This window comes from Pseudophryne corroboree, chromosome 7 (assembly GCF_028390025.1).
Source record: "Pseudophryne corroboree isolate aPseCor3 chromosome 7, aPseCor3.hap2, whole genome shotgun sequence".
NCBI lineage: Eukaryota > Metazoa > Chordata > Amphibia > Anura > Myobatrachidae > Pseudophryne > Pseudophryne corroboree.
This window is the reverse complement of record NC_086450.1, coordinates 433,747,498-433,767,086: the sequence shown is the minus strand read 5'-3', so window position 1 is coordinate 433,767,086 and position 19,589 is coordinate 433,747,498. Positions and strand designations below refer to the sequence as shown.

General features: G+C 46.4%; 1 protein-coding gene across 3 annotated transcripts in view; it reads left to right on the top strand.

Moving 5' to 3' along the window:
- Positions 1-19,589, top strand: part of LOC134945531 (complement C1q tumor necrosis factor-related protein 1-like) — a 122,360-nt gene that overhangs the window by 15,050 nt on the left and 87,721 nt on the right. The window contains exons 2-3 of one of the 3 annotated variants that reach the window (XM_063934877.1): positions 9,723-9,860; positions 9,952-10,153. The exons of 1 other annotated variant lie outside the window; for it this stretch is intronic. The gene's annotated coding sequence lies outside the window, so the exon portion shown is untranslated. The remainder of the gene's footprint in view (positions 1-9,722; positions 9,861-9,951; positions 10,154-19,589) is intronic. One more of the 3 variants, XM_063934876.1, reaches the window with a different exon arrangement.

The window sequence follows — 19,589 nt, the reverse complement described above, 5'->3', positions numbered from 1 at the left end:
GGACAAGTGGACGTGACCGGCGTGGGATGTAGGTAAGTAATCTGTCTCTTATTTTTACAGGTACCCCTATTGGATTCTACTGGACAAGTGGACGTGACCGGCGTGGGATGTAGGTAAGTAATCTGTCTCTAATTTTTACATATTCCCCTACTGGATTCTACTGGACAAGTGGACGTGACCGGCGTGGGATGTAGGTAAGTAATCTGTCTCTTATTTTTACAGATTCCCCTACTAGATTCTACTGGACAAGTGGACGTGACCGGCGTGGGATGTAGGTAAGTAATCTGTCTCTAATTTTTACATATTCCCCTACTGGATTCTACTGGACAAGTGGACGTGACCGGCGTGGGATGTAGGTAAGTAATCTGTCTCTCATTTTTACAGGTACCCCTATTGGATTCTACTGGACAAGTGGACGTGACCGGCGTGGGATGTAGGTAAGTAATCTGTCTCTCATTTTTAAAGGTACCCCTATTGGATTCTACTGGACAAGTGGACATGACCAGCGTGGGATGTAGGTAAGTAATCTGTCTCTCATTTTTACAGGTACCCCTATTGGATTCTACTGGACAAGTGGACGTGACCGGCGTGGGATGTAGGTAAGTAATCTGTCTCTCATTTTTACAGATTCCCCTACTGGATTCTACTGGACAAGTGGACGTGACCGGCGTGGGATGTAGGTAAGTAATCTGTCTCTCATTTTTACAGGTACCCCTATTGAATTCTACTGGACAAGTGGACGTGACAGGCGTGGGATGTAGGTAAGTAATCTGTCTCTCATTTTTACAGGTACCTCTATTGGATTCTACTGGAAAAGTGGACGTGACCAGCGTGGGATGTAGGTAAGTAATCTGTCTCTCATTTTTACATGTACCCCTATTGGATTCTACTGGACAAGTGGACGTGACCGGCGTGGGATGTAGGTAAGTAATCTGTCTCTTATTTTTACAGATTCCCCTACTGGATTCTACTGGACAAGTGGACGTGACCGGCGTGGGATGTAGGTAAGTAATCTGTCTCTCATTTTTACAGATTCCCCTACTGGATTCTACTGGACAAGTGGACGTGACCGGCGTGGGATGTAGGTAAGTAATCTGTCTCTCATTTTTACAGGTACCCCTATTGGATTCTACTGGACAAGTGGACGTGACCGGCGTGGGATGTAGGTAAGTAATCTGTCTCTCATTTTTACAGGTACCCCTATTGGATTCTACTGGACAAGTGGACGTGACCAGCGTGGGATGTAGGTAAGTAATCTGTCTCTCATTTTTACAGGTACCCCTATTGGATTCTACTGGACAAGTGGACGTGACCGGCGTGGGATGTAGGTAAGTAATCTGTCTCTCATTTTTACAGGTACCCCTATTGGATTCTACTGGACAAGTGGACGTGACCGGCGTGGGATGTAGGTAAGTAATCTGTCTCTCATTTTTAAAGGTACCCCTATTGGATTCTACTGGACAAGTGGACGTGACCAGCGTGGGATGTAGGTAAGTAATCTGTCTCTCATTTTTACAGGTACCCCTATTGGATTCTACTGGACAAGTGGACGTGACCGGCGTGGCATTTAGGTAAGTAATCTGTCTCTCATTTTTACAGATTCCCCTATTGCACAGGTTCTCAAACTCGGTCCTCAGGACCCCACACAGTGCATGTTTTGCAGGTCTCCTCACAGAATCACAAGTGAAATAATTATTTCCACCTGTGGAACTTTTAAAACGTGTCAGTGAGTAATTAATACACCTGTGCACCAGCTGGGTTACCTGCAAAACATGCACTGTGTGGGGTCCTGAGGATCGAGTTTGAGAAACACTGCCCTATTGGATTCTACTGGACAAGTGGACGTGATCGGCGTGGGATGTAGGTAAGTAATGTGTCTCTCATTTTTACAGCTACCCCTATTGGATTCTACTGGACAAGTGGACGTGACCGGCGTGGGATATAGGTAAGTATGTGTGAGTGTGTCAGTGTGCTTTAATAAATTTTTACTGTCACGGTGTGTGAGTTGTGTTTTTATTTGGGTATTTTTTCTGTTGTAGAACTACAGGTACCGGCGGGCCCGTTATTTCCCTGCATGTTGGTACTTGAGGTTCTCCAAGTACCAGCAAGCGGGGGAGGCTTTCTGGGCCTTGTAGTTCCACAACAAAAAACAATATTCTTTTTTTACTTACATGGCTATCAGCCTCCCATCCACAGCCCACAGATGGGGGGGACAGCCTCGGGCTTCACCCCTGGCCCTTGGGTGCCTGGAAGGGGGGTGACCTCTTGATTTAAGGGGTCCCCACTCCTCCAGGGAACCCCGGCCAGTGGTGACTAGTTGGGGGGGTAATGCCACGGCCGCAGGGACCTACATAAATGTGTCCCCCGGCTGTGGCATTATGTTCCTGGCTAGTGGAGCCCGGTGCTGGTTTTAAAAATATGGGGGGACCCCTACATCTTTTGTCCCCCGTATTTTTGGAACCAGGACCGGACTAAGAGCCCGATGCTGGTTGTCTAAATACGGGGAACCCCTGTCCAATTTTTTCCCAGTATTTAAACAACCAGGACCGGCTCAAAGAGCCCGAGGCTGGTTACACTTAGGAGGGGGGACCTCACGCATTTTTTTTATTTTTTTTTAACCCATTCAGACCCTTCTCCATTAAGGTAATGGAAGCCCTGGACAACAAAATAGCATTCATGTCCTCCTCTCACTCCCTTCCCATTCCCAAACACTAATTATTATTTTTTTCAATAAAAATGTACAATATATCACAAGTATGATGAGCAGGCAGGCAGCGGGCATTGGCGGCATCGGACTGAGATACAAATTAGTGGCAGAGGGCTGGGTCAGTTGATGGTGGGCGAGTTTGTAAGCCATTGGTGGTGGCAGCGGGCATTGGCTCAGAGGCAGTAATGGGCATTGGCTCGGTGGCGGTAGGGGTCATCGGCAGGATTCGGCGGACATTATGGCTGTAGTGCCTCTCCAGCCACTAACCTCACTGCACGCCACTGGAGAGTGGGACAGTGTGTGTGTGTATGTTGGACAGTGTGAGTGTGTGTTAATTGTGTGTGTGTGTGTGTGTGTGTGTGTGTGTGTGTGGGACAGTGTGAGTGTGTGTAAATTTTTGCAGTCCAGTGTGTGTGGGGGAGGAGAAAGTATGAGAATGCGTGTGTAGTCTAAGTGGGTGTGTGTGGGGTTTGGGAGTGGCCAGTCTGTGTGTGTGTGTGTGTAGTCTACAGCGTGTGTGTGTGTAAGTGGGTCGGGCAGTCTGTGTGTGTGGGCGGGATGTACTAATGGCCATTTACCGAAGAGGGATATGTATTAAACCACGGGCACTGAGATGCCCTTCTCACTCACCATCCAGCTGGGTGGGAGAGCCGGGCAGGTGGAAAGTCAGCAGCAGGGGCAGCATGCCGGATATCAGCAGCCGAGGGTGCGGACTGTAAGGCACGTGCGGAGCCCAAAGCCGGAGATCAGCAGCATGTTGACCGGCAATAAGCGGCTTCTACTTCCGCGTTCAACATGCTGTCGATCTCCAGCTTTGGGCTATGCAGGGTTCGGGGGATGGGTGTCCTCTGCCGGTGTACTGCAGCTCCGGGGGTGCGGGCTCCGGAGGCTTTCAGCACTGTTGAATATCCAGCTGCCTCAAGTATGTACAGCCCGCACCCTCGGCTGCTGATATCTGGCATGCTGCTGGCTGTTCCCCTGCCCGGCTCGGCCACACAGCTGTATGGTGAGAAGGGCATCTCAGTTCCCGAGGTTTAACACATATGCCTCAGTAAATGGCCTCTGCGGTAAACGATACTAATGCTTACCGTGGCAGTAACAGCGGGGAGGACGGCGCACATAGGGATCCTGCAGCAGGAGAGAAGAACCCCTTCGGAGCGCAGCACACCACACTGAAAAGGGTGCATCCCCGGTGCGGTGCTCTGCATCCCGGGTGGCGCCGAAGATGTGGAGTGTCGGAGGTGGCAGAAGCGCTGCAGCTTGGGGTGAGAAACCGCTGCAGCCCTTCCGCTGCTAAACTCTGCAATTAGTCTATTAAGGGGGGTAGGCTTCCCTCACCACAGTGCCCCGCAGGATTAGTTAATTAAGGGGGTAGGATCCCCTCACTCTATAATGAGAATTTTGGCTCATACCATGTGCTGTAACATGAATTTTGGCTCATGCCGTGTGCTATAATGTGAATTACGGCTCATACCGTGTGGGGTAATGTGAATTTCGTCTCATACCGTGTGGGGTAATGTGAATTTCGGCTCATACCGTGTGGGGTAATGTGAATTTCGGCTCATACCGTGTGCTGTAATGTGAATTTCGGCTCATACCGTGTGCTGTAATGTGAATTTCGGCTCATACCGTGTGCTGTAATGTGAATTTCGGCTCATACCGTGTGCTGTAATGTGAATTTCGGCTCATACCGTGTGCTGTAATGTGAATTTCGGCTCATACCGTGTGCTATAATGTGAATTTCGGCTCATACCATGTGGGGTAATGTGAATTTTGGCTCATACCGTGTGCTATAATGTGAAAGGGGCACCAGTACTAGATAGTATAAGGGGTCCTACTACACTGAAGGACACACCCCTTTTGAGTGACCACGCCCCTGTTCCAGAGCGCGCGCGCCTTCAGCGCGCGCATAATTGCTATCTACACTCTCATTCCACCTTCAAAAATTCAACCTCAACCATTGCACCTACATCTATACATACACACCCTGACATCTTTATATACAGTGACACCGGTGGCGTCTGCACATACTTTCCTTTTGTGTTTTTTTTTTTTTAGTTTGTGTGTGTGTGTGGGGGGGGGGGGGGGGGGGCGCCATTATTGATCTTGCCCTGGGCTCCAAAAACCCTAGCTACGCCTCTGACTGGCAAATTCCTCTGATGGAAGCTGCCAAAGCAACAACAGCCTTCTCTACCACAGTGGGTTTGTTCCAGTATAAACTCGCACCTTCCAAAGGTGGATGCAGTGTTACAGTCTCTACAGGCACAAGGGTTGACAGCTAACCTGGAGAAGTGTGCCATCATAACTGTGGAGGCAAAGTATCTGGGGTATATTGTATGCCAAGGGTAAGTTAAACCTCAACCCAGCAAGGTGGAAGCAATCTTCACATGGCCTAAGCTAAAATGTATGTTGCAACTCAGGACATTCTTTGGTCTGGTGGGCTATTATCGCAGGTTCAGGGGTGGAACTTGCAGCGGTGCAACCGGTGCAATGCACCAGGGCCCCTCCACCATGAAGGGGCCCACAGCCGGAGGCACTACAATGAGTCAGACTGACTCATTACATGCCACCTGCCGGCGCGCTGCAAGCCGCCGGTTCCCCTTAACAGAATGAGGCTGAGCTGGTGTGCAGAGCTGCAGTCTGGGCAGAGGGGGAGGTGGATGCAGTGGAGGAGTCTGGAGAAGGAGATGGGGCCATCTTCCCCTCTCATTCACGGGCAGCCCAGCTGTTTCTTTTTGCTACCGGAGCCGGAGCATCACGTGACCATGCGGCTAAACTGTAGAGTATCTGAGGTAGTGCAGCAGCATTCCTTGTAAGGCGGTCAGGCAGCTGTGTGTTTATTTATTTTAATTTTATTATACATTTTTCTAATTGTACATTTCATCCTGCAAACTCAGAATCGCGGACCTCGATGAGGCGGAGCCTACATTGAGGGGGCGGAGATTGGGAGGTGGTGGGCGGGGTTGTTACAGTAAGCTGGTCTCTCTGCAAATAGTAATGGTGACTGTGCATTGACATATAACATACAGCACAGCATAGAGTGACCCCACTAAGGCAGCCAGGCACAAAGTCATGTATTGTCACCCAGGGTGCATGTGCTGCTGCTGGCTGCATGATGCATAGTGTGGGCATCTGTCTCCATGGGCCTTGTGTATCCTTGTACAAATGAAGTGTCCCATCTTTATACAGTGAGAAGTCTCCTGAGTTTTTGTTGGAGTTGGATACAATTGGCCGACAGTTATCATATTGATATTCATTATGTCGACATGAAGAACTGTCAACAAACAGTCCCTTGTGATATAGCAGTTTCGTACTTTATACCGGTGACAGCAGTGCCTTTTTCTGGATCACATTGCATTGGCGATGTCTCAGCAGTGTTCTGGTGAGTATTTTCCCCATTATCCCTAATCCCTAAACCTTTCCCTAGTAGCTAACCTTAACCTTTTCCCCTCCCCACAGCCTAACCCTAGCCACCACCCCAGTGCCTCACCCCCCCCCAGCAACCTAACCCTAAAACTTTACCGTAGTGCCTACTATATTGGCGTTATGTGTAAAAGGAGCTCTACTGTGTGGCGTAATGTGTATAAGGAGCTCTACTGTGTGGCGTAACCTGTATAAGGGGTATTACTGTGTGGTGTAACGTCTATAAGAAGCACCACTGTGTGGCGTAACGTGTATAAGGAGCACTATTGTGTGGCGTAAAGTGTATAAGGACCATTACTGTGTGTTGTAACATGTATAAGGAGCTCTACTGTGTTGCGTAACATGTATAAGGAGCAGTACTGGGTGAAGTAACGTGTATCAGGAGCACTACTGTGTGGTATAACGTATATTAAGATACTACTGTGTGGCGTAACATGTATAAGAGGCACTACTGTGTGTTGTAATGTGTATAAGGAGAACTACTGTGTAGCGTAACGTGTAGAAGGAGCTCTACTACGTGGCGTAATGCGTATAAGAAGCAGTACTGTGTGGCATAACGTGTTTCAGGAGCACTACTGTGTAGCGTAACGTATATAAGGAGTACTACTGTTCAGTGTAATGTAATGTAAATCGGTGTAATGTAATAAGGTTGCACTACTGTGTGGCATAATTTGAATTGGTGGTACTATTGTGTGCCCACACCCCTTTTCAATGAGACCATGCCCTATTTTTTGACACACATGTTTTGGATCTTGGGGGGGCTGGGGCAACGCATTTTGTTGCACCTGGGCCCACCATGGTGTTGTTCTGCCACTGCGTAGGTTCATGCGCGAATTTGCCACAGGGCAGCATCATTCACTGAATGTCTGAGGAAACAGTCCCCAAACAAGATCTAATCGCAGATGTGCTAAATGTAGCACATCTACGATCATTTACTCTGACATGCGGGTGGATGCCCAGCACAGGGCTAGTCCGTCCCGCATGACTGGTCCTAGCCCCCCCCCTTCCCCCCCCTGGCACAGGTACAAACTATTGCACGGTGGCGATGATTTTGTACCTGATGAGTAGCTCCCTGCAAACGAAGCTCCTGCACGCTGGCAGTCCGCTACTCGCCACATCCCGGGTCGCAGAGGCTGTGTGTAACACCACGCAGCTGCCTCTGGCCACCCCCCAACGGTCCAGACAGGCCTCTGTTGTCTGGACCGTGATTCTAAAGCCGGTGGCATGCCCCTTCCCACCACGTGACCGCCTCTGCCTGTCAATCAGGCAGAGGTGATCGAAGCCCTGAGATGCTGATAGAATCTCACTGGGCTCCCGGAGTGCACACGCGCAGGGCGCACTCCACAAAGTAATTCAGACTGCGATCGCTGCCGCTGCAGTGATGCAGTCTGAATTACCCCCTAGGCCCGTAGAGACTACTTTGCGCAGAGCCTGTATTGCAGGCTCCTGATTTCAGGTGTCAAATTTGTGGCCCAAGACTAGTTAACCCTTGCAAAACTACAGCTACTTATTCAAACTGGTAAAATATGGTGTGTGTGCCCACTTTACCAGTGTATTTCATGCCCAAAACAGTGTTGGGCAAGGCAAAATACAAGTGGGTGATATGTAAGTGACCACCCTCTGTTGATTTCAGGTGTCAAATTTGTGGCCCAAGACTAGTTAACCCTTGCAAAACTACAGCTACTTATTCAAAATGGTAAAATATGGTGTTTGTGCCCACTTTACCAGTGTATTTCATGCCCAAAACAGCGTTGGGCCAGGCATACTACAAGTGGGTCACATGCAAGTGACCACCCTCTGTTGATTTCAGGGGTCAAATTTGTGACCCAAGACTCATTAACCCTTGCAAAACTGAATGATCTGAATAAGAAGCTGGAGTTCGAATAAGAAGTGAATAAGAAGCTAGAGCTTGAATAAGAAGTGAATAAGAAGCTGGCCGAATAAGAAGCTAACTTCAGCCTCGTCTTTCAGTAATGGAAACATGCGGCTGATTTTTTCAGTAAAGCAAAGTGTTCAGTAGAAGCTGCAGGAGGCAAGTACACGGCTGCACACAGTCGTCTGAAGAGAGAACACCATTATAGTGACAGGTAAAGAAGCCCCATTGTCTGAAAAGACGGCTGCTATCACACCCTTCTCTGCAGCGTTTGCTTTGTAACTTCCCCAGACACAACAGTCTTTGGTAACAAGCAGCGACAGAGATAATTGTCTCAAGGACTTCAAAGCTCCTGACTGAGCTCGGGCTGCCCACAGTTCTTAGGGGTTAGAGAGCGGATTCATTACCAGGAGAGAGAAAACTATTGCTGTAATTCTCCCTAAGATCTCAATACGCATACTGGGGGTTATTCAGAGATGGATGCATATCTAGGTTCCGCAGCAAGATCTGCATCCATCTACTCACATGCTGGGGGCCGCCCAGCACAGGGCAATGCTGCTGAGCGTGTGTGTAACGCTGCCCCGCAATGCATTGATTTGTGGTTGACCCCTATCTGCGCAGCCTGACTATGCTGGCCAGGCTATCATCAGAAATTGTCGTCGCCCCCCCCCCTTCCCCGAAAAAAATTAAAATAAATATGCCCCTGTCACCACATTATGCCCCACACAGTAATTATAATAGTACCTGCTCATTGTCAGGGGTTCTGTTCATTATCAGGGGATTTCCCTCCCACCCCAGTTCGCACCTGACTTCTTCAAATTAAAACTACAGAAAACATCCCTCCTAAAATATCTGCCGCCTCAGAGGAGACAGTTATTAAAGATACTAGAGGCGCTTCCTCTAGTATCTTTAATAACTGTCTCCTCGGAGGAGGTGGCCATTTTGGAAGGCACATTTTCAATACAGCACTGTGTATGGCGGTGGGCGGAGACGGCAGCAGCGGGCAGATGGCGGTATAAGCAGCCCGGGCCCTCCCTTCTCTGTTAGAGAGGCTGGGCCCGGGACCGCTGGGCCCCCAGCACCCCCCTGATGGCAGCCCTGGCGCCATTTTTTGTTCTCGGAGCATCATGCAGCTGCCCTAAAAACAGGCCCGCGAAACGCAGCTTCGATGCCCCCCCAATGGTCTCACGACGGTCGCTGCTGTCAATCACCTTGCAGGCCGCATCCTTCTGGAATGCGACCTCATGGTGAAGGGTCACGCACGCGTATTATGGCCAGTGCCCGTGCGCAGACCCGATGGGCACAGCCGCTGCATCCGAACGCAGCGGCTATGTCCATCTCTGAATAAGGCCCATTGTCTATAAGTATATACTGCCAAAAAGTCTGATAAACCGTTGTCTCTTGTGTTGCAACTTCAGGCAGTTCTGTATTATCCATTAAAAAAAACCCTTCTTTTTAAAGTCATTTTAAGCTAACCTTTATTATTATCAGCGACTGTTCCAATTGCAAGTGTGTGATTATATCTGTAAGTGACAAACGCGAGAGCATGCGTGTCTGTACGTAGTGCATGTAAGTGTTTCCAGTTTACCTTTTTCTTTGTGTGTGCTTGTGTCAGTGTCTCTGTGTTTGCCCTGGGGCTAGCTGAGAATGGGATGTCTGGACAAGCTGCAAAATCGCAACTGGAAGCCAAATGTAACACTTTCCATGTACACTCTCCAGGAGCACTCGGCAATGTCTGCAAGAGCCTGTGGAAGCAGAGGCCTGACTTACTAGAGGAGCTGACGGAACAGGACAAAGCAGCATGCCACGGGACAGAGAGAACTTCTAGCAGCAAAACAACCTGCGGATAAGTCAGAGGTAAGTGTCAGATGCTGGAAGGTAGTGACACCGTTGGCTAGTTGTTAGTTAAGCGCACAGTCGGCTCAGGATGCAAATATGTCTTTTCTAGGCCACCATCAGGGAGCAGGGTCTAAGTCTGACGGTGTGTCTCGCAGGAGAAGAGGCACCCTGAAAGCACAGCAGCAGATCAGCAGTCATGGGAAACAGCTTGGTGCAAGAGATCCCATTGAAATCAGACTGATGTCTGCATACACTCACCTCAGAATAGGACGTGACTCTGTGTACACTCCCATGATCATAGGCTTAGCACAGTAAGGATGTATTCATATAATAATTCAGGTAGATCTGTCACATAGGCAGATGTCAGGGGCCATACTGTTGGAGCCCTGGTTTAATTCATTTATTGATGATGGTGACACCACAGATGGGTTTGGTATATTATGTCACCGGTCAAAATGTTATTCATTATGTCGACATGACAATGTGTACAGGGCCATTATGTCAACATTGAACATGTCAAGATGGTCACAATGTCGACCTTGATCGCGTCGATACTCAGCATGTCAGCACTGATAAAATGTCAACACTGTTGTGAAGTCAACAGTGTTGTTTTACTATCCCTCTATCCCAAACACTAGCTCTAATGCACATGTTTTCATTTTCGCAATGTTGGATGTTTGTGGATTGACAATCTTTTATCAGGCATTTGTCTATTCCTGGCAACATTCAGGGAACAAAGTGTCCAATTCTGCATAAAACCCTGAACGTTTCCCAAACAGAATATGGCCCAGAGCACAGCTTCGTCTAATCATGGCCTGTGAGGCAACCACGAAAAGTGCAGTGAGTAAAGCCATCAATACACAGAGTTCTCCTAAAGCTGTGCTTACCACGCAATACAATCCACACAGTGCAGCAAATCACAAATCGCAGTGCAGCAAATTACAAATCACAGTGCAGCAAATCACATATCGCAGTGCAGCAAATCACATATCGCAGTGCAGCAAATTACAAATCGCAGTGCAGCAAATAAATTGCAGTGCAGAAAATCACAAATTGCAGTGCAGCAAATAACAGTGCAGAAAATCACAAATCGCAGTGCAACCAATCACAAATCACAGTGCACAAATAACAAATCACAGTGCAGCAAATCACAAATCACAGTGCAGCAAATAGCAAATCACAGTGCAGCCTATCACAAATCACAGTGCAGCCAATTACAAATCACAGTGCAGCAAATCACAAATCACAGTGCAACCAATCACAAATCACAGTGCAGCCAATCACAAATCACAGTGCAGCTAGTAATAAATCAAGTGCAGCCAATCACAAATCACAGTGCAGCCAATCACAAATCACAGTGCAGATAATCACAAATCACAGTGCAGCAAATCACAAATCACAGTGCAGCAAATAGCAATTCACAAATCACAGTGCAGCAAATCACAAATTACAGTCCAGCAAATCGCAGCTCATCGTGCAGTAAATAACAAATCACAGTGCAACAAATCGCAAATCACAGTGCAGCAAATAACAAATCACAGTGCAGCAAATCACAATTGGGAGAAAAGCAAAAAAGACCAAGGGGGTCATTCCGAGTTGTTCGCTCGCAAGCTGCTTTTAGCAGCTTTGCACACGCTAAGCCGCCGCCTACTGGGAGTGAATCTTAGCTTATTAAAATTGCGAACGAAAGATGTGCAGTTTCTGAGTAACTCGAGACTTACTCGGCATCTGCGATCAGTTCAGTGCTTGTCGTTCCTGGTTTGACGTCACAAACACACCCAGCGTTCGCCCAGACACTCCTCCGTTTCTCCAGCCACTCCCGCGTTTTTCCCAGAAACGGTAGCGTTTTTTCACACACACCCATAAAACGGCCAGTTTCCGCCCAGAAACACCCACTTCCTGTCAATCACATTACGATCACCAGAACGAGGAAAAAAACGTGAGTAAAATTCCAAACTACATAGCAAATTTACTTGGCGCAGTCGCAGTGCGAACATTGCGCATGCGCACTAAGCGGAAAATCGCTGCGATGCGAAGAAATTTACCGAGCGAACAACTCGGAATGACCCCCCAAGGGCCTTATTCAGATTCAGGTCCAGTTTTGCTAAAATAGCAAAACTGCAACTGCTATCACTCGCATGCAGACAGCAGTGCTGTGTCGGGTGCCTGGAGACGACGGAGGCTGGGGGCAGCACAGCAGCTTCCAGATTGCTGGGCTTGCCCCAGCGTGACGCTCCAGAGTCCCGATGTGCTAGGTTAACCAGCGCTTGGAGCAGAGCCGTCTTAACAGCAGTGTAGGCCCCTGGGCACAGCAAAGCACTGGGCCCCCTACCCATCCTCCAGCAGTAGGGGTGGGGGTGCTATCAGCGGCAGCATTGATGTCCTGCGGGCGGTAGGGGCTGTTCTATCTTCCGCTCAGCATGTAGGACTTGGAGCAGTAATTTCTGTAATTACACCTTTACTGCACAGATGATGCTAAACTGTATAATGGGGCATTGGGCTGAATGAAGAAGTCCTGGTACATGACTTCCAGGGTGGTAGGAGGTGTTTAATACATAGGGGAGGGGTGGCTAGTGGAGTGGGCTTAATATTTATCATTTTCCGGTGGGAGGGCAGCTTGCTTGACTGCAGATATCTTAAGTTCCTGAAAATATATTTCTTAGCTTTGAATGGGATAAAAAAAACTAGAGAGTCCCACCTTTTAAAAGGTTCTGGGGACTTGGGGATCAGAGTTCAGGAGCCAGAGCAATTCACCAACGAAAATATAAAACTGCATACCAGGAGTGTGGAGCTGGAGCAGGGACAAGCTGCTTGAAGGCTGATATCTCTGGTTCTGGGCATAGTAGAGACAAGCTTCCAGTGTCCACCAAAAGGGGAGAGCCACAGCTTTTGGTTTATACCCTCAGAAATACTCTATGTCAGACAGAACCCGAGATATCAGGCTGGGAAGAGCAATTTACAGGCTTGGATGGGGACCACTGCTTTCAAGTCAGATATCTCCAGTTCCCCAGGGCCGATTTTCAAAAATCTGATACCCCTGGAAAGAGGAGACCCTCAGCTATCAGCCTAGGGCCCTTATTCTCTTGGGGCCCTTGGGCAAGAGCCCATTGAGCCCATACGAAAAGACGGCCCTGACTTGGAGATGATATCATCTCTAAGCGCCAGCCCAAAAAAGACTGCACCTGGGTGCAGTGTAACTGTAAACGGTGCCGATCCAGGAATATTCCAGATCGGCAATGCGGTAGAGATGAGCGGGTTCGGTTTCTCTGAATCCGAACCCGCCAGAACTTCATGTTTTTTTTCACGGGTCCGAGCGACTCGGATCTTCCCGCCTTGCTCGGTTAACCCGAGCGCGCCCGAACGTCATCATGACGCTGTCGGATTCTCGCGAGGCTCGGATTCTATCGCGAGACTCGGATTCTATATAAGGAGCCGCGCGTCGCCGCCATTTTCACACGTGCATTGAGATTGATAGGGAGAGGACGTGGCTGGCGTCCTCTCCATTTAGATTATAAGAGACTGAGAGAGATTTACTGGAGCTGACTAGGAGGAGTACTGTTACTGTAGAAGTGTAGAGACTGAGTGGAGAGAGTTTACTAGTGAGGACAGTGCAGTTTACTTTATAATCCGTTCTCTGCCTGAAAAAAGCGATACACAGCACACAGTGACTCAGTCACATACCATATCTGTGTGCACTGCTCAGGCTCAGGCCAGTGTGCTGCATCATCTATTATCTATCTATATATAATATTATATATATCTGTCTGACTGCTCAGCTCACACAGCTTATAATTGTGGGGGAGACTGCGGAGCACTACTGCAGTGCCAGTTATAGGTTATAGCAGGAGCCAGGAGTACATAATATATTATATAGTGAGTGACCACCAGACACACAGTGCAGTTTATTTAATATATCCGTTCTCTGCCTGAAAAAAGCGATACACACAGTGACTCAGTCAGTCACATACCATATCTGTGTGCACTGCTCAGGCTCAGGCCAGTGTGCTGCATCATCTATATATATTATATATCTGTCTGACTGCTCAGCTCACACAGCTTATAATTGTGGGGGAGACTGGGGAGCACTACTGCAGTGCCAGTTATAGGTTATAGCAGGAGCCAGGAGTACATAATATTATATTAAAATTAAACAGTGCACACTTTTGCTGCAGGAGTGCCACTGCCAGTGTGACTAGTGACCAGTGACCTGACCACCAGTATATATAATATTAGTAGTATACTATCTCTTTATCAACCAGTCTATATTAGCAGCAGACACAGTACAGTGCGGTAGTTCACGGCTGTGGCTACCTCTGTGTCGGCACTCGGCAGCCCGTCCATAATTGTATATACCACCTAACCGTGGTTTTTTTTTCTTTCTTTATACATACATACTAGTTACGAGTATACTATCTCTTTATCAACCAGTCTATATATTAGCAGCAGACACAGTACAGTGCGGTAGTTCACGGCTGTGGCTACCTCTGTGTCGGCACTCGGCAGCCCGTCCATAATTGTATATACCACCTAACCGTGGTTTTTTTTTCTTTCTTTATAGTCATACTAGTTACGAGTATACTATCTCTTTATCAACCAGTCTATATTAGCAGCAGACACAGTACAGTGCGGTAGTTCACGGCTGTGGCTACCTCTGTGTCGGCACTCGGCAGCCCGTCCATAATTGTATATACCACCTAACCGTGGTTTTTTTTTCTTTCTTTATACATACATACTAGTTACGAGTATACTATCTCTTTATCAACCAGTCTATATTAGCAGCAGACACAGTACAGTGCGGTAGTTCACGGCTGTGGCTACCTCTGTGTCGGCACTCGGCAGCCCGTCCATAATTGTATATACCACCTAACCGTGTTTTTTTTTTCTTTCTTTATACATACATACTAGTTACGAGTATACTATCTCTTTATCAACCAGTCTATATATTAGCAGCAGACACAGTACAGTGCGGTAGTTCACGGCTGTGGCTACCTCTGTGTCGGCACTCGGCAGCCCGTCCATAATTGTATATACCACCTAACCGTGGTTTTTTTTTCTTTCTTTATACATACATACTAGTTACGAGTATACTATCTCTTTATCAACCAGTCTATATTAGCAGCAGACACAGTACAGTGCGGTAGTTCACGGCTGTGGCTACCTCTGTGTCGGCACTCGGCAGCCCGTCCATAATTGTATATACCACCTAACCGTGGTTTTTTTTTCTTTCTTTATACATACATACTAGTTACGAGTATACTATCTCTTTATCAACCAGTCTATATATTAGCAGCAGACACAGTACAGTGCGGTAGTTCACGGCTGTGGCTACCTCTGTGTCGGCACTCGGCAGCCCGTCCATAATTGTATATACCACCTAACCGTGGTTTTTTTTTCTTTCTTTATACATACATACTAGTTACGAGTATACTATCTCTTTATCAACCAGTCTATATTAGCAGCAGCTAAAACGGTGCTGAAAGGACTGCCGCGCCCCAGAGAGCAGCAGTGGTGAAATCTACGGGGGGTCACTCAGCCCCCTATAACATGAATACACAGAAAAATGAGAAATCACGTCTGCGCTCGTCAGAGATTACAATGCATACAAAGATAAAGATGAATAATATAGATATCTGATAAATAGTTCTCAAAATTGACTGAGGTGATGTGTTACGTAATGTCAGTAAAACGTTTTTGAACCTTTCCTTGTGTATCTTTATTTCCAAGCTTGAATGGGTCTGTTCCCTCGGTCGTGTTTCGGACTATGATGTGTTTTCTCCTTAGCAGTATCTCAAATATTTGTTCTCTGGATTTTCTCCTGTATTTCCTTCCAGGGTATCGGGATGGTTCTTATCCTCAATGGTTGGAGACAAAGAGACAAAAAAAAGTAGCCGCTGATAGTGTAGTAGGCGTATTGCAAGTGGTGGAAGTGTCTTATAGGAAGATCTTTGAGAAGATCTTTAAAAAGGTGGTGGCTGCTAATTGCGTACCAGTACTCACGTGAAAGACGTGATGTACCCCTCGTATAAAGGTATCTTTAGTGTTCTTGTAATTTCTCCTCTTCCTCCAGACAGAATCTTTTATAGTTCTTATCCTCGGGAGTAAAAGAGGAGATGGAACAGTTGATAGTGTAGTAGGTTTTATGATTGAGTAAATGAAAGGAAATTTACCCTTCTGAATTTATGACTTATACTGGGGGGGAGTGCGTACCGTACTCACATCCATAAGAGAGGGTAAAAAACACATAAAGGTATCTTTAAGTCGATGTGCTGTCGTACACGGTCACACTCATGCAGATAAAATGAATAAAAGGAATAATGGGCGTACCCAACTCACACTGTGCAATGTGGAAACTTGTGTATAAAGGTATCTTTTAGAGGTTCTGCTGATTGTAGATACTCCTTATTCCAAAATCCGTCCCTCTCGTTTTATGCATAAAGAGAAACGAAGCATGGTGTCATGGGGTGACACATAGGAAATTTATTAGAATAACATTTAAAACTGCCAATGGGCTCCAGGTAAGAGCGGGGGGTATACACAGGTGAAAAAGATGTTAATGTCCGGATTATTCTCACCTTAGTGGGTACCGTCCCTATCAGTCCCTGGTAGTCCTGGCCCTCACACCAACGCGTTTCGACTAAAGAAGTCTTTTTCAAGGTGTGTCATGAGGGCACTGATACCACTATTTATGCCCCCTAACAGGAAGTCATGTGGTGGGGGTGTGGTTACAGAGTATAAATTATAACAACAGATATTTATACTTAATAATACACTGTGCGCTATGCAAGGTGCTGGGAGAGCAATTTGGGTAATAAAAAATACATAAAATGTGGTTAAAACAATAAAAATAACATACGTGCAATAAAAATGTGTTTAAAAGGTGCCCGTTACGTCACTTCCGGTGTTTGGAACGCATTTTACTTCCGGAAGTGGCGCGGGTAAACAGGGATCCAAATGGTGATGTATTTGCCAAATAAAAGAATAAAGGGAGGGAGGTAGCAGTAACCATGAGCAACTGAATGTTGCTGACATGGTCTGCAGGCGTCCGAGTGTGATGCGCCGCTGTATAGGGCGGTGGAACGCATGTACCGGAAGTGACGGTCATGCGTTCCACCTGGATGAGGAAATGTGCACTTCCGGTGAACGGAGTGCAGGAAGTGATGGATGCGTCTCAAACATTAGAAGTGAAACGCACGCGATCCCGGAAGTGACGGGAGAAACCGAGTGCGTTCCACCTGAGGGAAGGAGTACAGTTAAATGAGTTAGAATATCATAGAGCGTCCAAAGCTTATAATGATATTGTTGGTTGAAAATAGGGTGATTGTGGTAATTAACTTTGGAAAATGCACAGTTTAAAACAGTAATAAAGGTTGGATCATTACAGTGGTAGACATTGGAGAAATACAGAGTTAAAAAAGTCACATGGTGCAACTGTATCCCATTTTATGAGAAAGTGCCAGGTGATATAAATGATGAAATAACTATATCCATTTCAGTAAGTAAGGCTGGCTAACAAGATGTTTTGATGCCGGTTAAAAAGCTATCGGACAATAAATATAGTATCGCAATTAGATTCGGGAATAGAATTAGAAAAAAAGAGTTCGCTGATCTATGTGACTAGCGTAAAGAGGGAATTTAAATTGAACCGGAGCAGAGTTTTAATACTTTATAGAGATGGTCAGTGGACCTTAAAGAAACCATTTGGTTTCAAATTCCAAATTGAGGCCCTTGGGTTTCAAAGTCCCTAAATTGAAGATGCTCCGCATTTCAGTTTGGGCAAGTCTTTCCTCAATATTTCCTTTTCTCCAATTTCCTGCCACAGCCTGGATGCCGCAAAAAAGTGTTATCTCGGAGGGTTTGCAGTCGTGTTCCTCTTTAAAATGGGCCGAGATTCCATGAGTGAGGAGGCCTTTCTTTATATTTCTAAGATGCTCGCTCATCCTTTCCTTTAACTTCCTGGTTGTTCTTCCTACGTATAGTTTATTGCATTTGCATTGTACTAAGTATACAACGTTTTTGCTGTCGCACGTTATGAATTCCTTAATATCGTATGTTTTCTGATTACTGGTGGATGTGTAACTAGTTAAGACGGAGGTGTTGCTTCTACAGTTGCGGCACATTTGGCACTGGCCGCACCTATAGAAGCCCTTGCTCTTAATGGTGGTGGTTCTCTTGGGAATCTCCAGTGCGCTTTTTACAAGGTGTTTACGAAGATTGTCAGCCTTTCGGTAGATGAATCTTGGTTTATCCGGTATATATTGTTTGAGTATGGGATCCTGGAGTAATAGTCCCCAATTTTTTCTTACAATATGTTCCAGCCCCTTGTATTGACTGCTGTATTTAGTAATAAAAGTTACGGTATTTGTGTCACCTTTCTGTCTCTTGTCTTCCGTGGATGTAGTTGGTTGAATCATCTGTTCCCTATCTGCGTGTTGGTATTTTTCATATGGCGCATCCAGTAGTTTGGTTTCATATCCCTTTCTCTGGAATTGATTTTTCATTGAGGTGCCTTGGTTATGATAGTCTCGTAGCTTTGAACAGTTTTTCCTTATCCTATGGAACTGGCTTCCAGGTACTGATGATAGCCAGTTGGGATGGTGGTTGCTGTTTATGGGAATAAATGAATTGCAGTCTGTTGGCTTAGTATATGTTTTAGTGTGTATTGCGCCTTCTTCTATAAATATGGAAAGGTCAAGAAAATTAACAGATTCAGTACTTTTCTGATATGTGAGCTGTATGTTTCGATCGTTTGTGTTCAGAAAGTCGCAGAAGGCATCCAGCTGGGTTGGATCCCCTTTCCAAATGAAGAGAATATCATCAATATAGCGTTTCCATAGCACCAGGTTCGCCCCGAATTCATGGTCACTGAAGACTGATTTTTCTTCCCAATGGGCCATGAAAAGGTTGGCGTAACTAGGGGCGAACCTGGTGCCCATGGCTGTACCATGTAATTGGAGGTAAAATGAGTTATCGAACCAGAAAAAATTATTGGTTAGAATGAATTCGATGCTTTCCAAAACAAAGGTCATCCGATCGTGATCATCTACCGAAAGGCTGACAATCTTCGTAAACACCTTGTAAAAAGCGCACTGGAGATTCCCAAGAGAACCACCACCATTAAGAGCAAGGGCTTCTATAGGTGCGGCCAGTGCCAAATGTGCCGCAACTGTAGAAGCAACACCTCCGTCTTAACTAGTTACACATCCACCAGTAATCAGAAAACATACGATATTAAGGAATTCATAACGTGCGACAGCAAAAACGTTGTATACTTAGTACAATGCAAATGCAATAAACAATACGTAGGAAGAACAACCAGGAAGTTAAAGGAAAGGATGAGCGAGCATCTTAGAAATATAAAGAAAGGCCTCCTCACTCATGGAATCTCGGCCCATTTTAAAGAGGAACACGACTGCAAACCCTCCGAGATAACACTTTTTTGCGGCATCCAGGCTGTGGCAGGAAATTGGAGAAAAGGAAATATTGAGGAAAGACTTGCCCAAACTGAAATGCGGAGCATCTTCAATTTAGGGACTTTGAAACCCAAGGGCCTCAATTTGGAATTTGAAACCAAATGGTTTCTTTAAGGTCCACTGACCATCTCTATAAAGTATTAAAACTCTGCTCCGGTTCAATTTAAATTCCCTCTTTACGCTAGTCACATAGATCAGCGAACTCTTTTTTTCTAATTCTATTCCCGAATCTAATTGCGATACTATATTTATTGTCCGATAGCTTTTTAACCGGCAT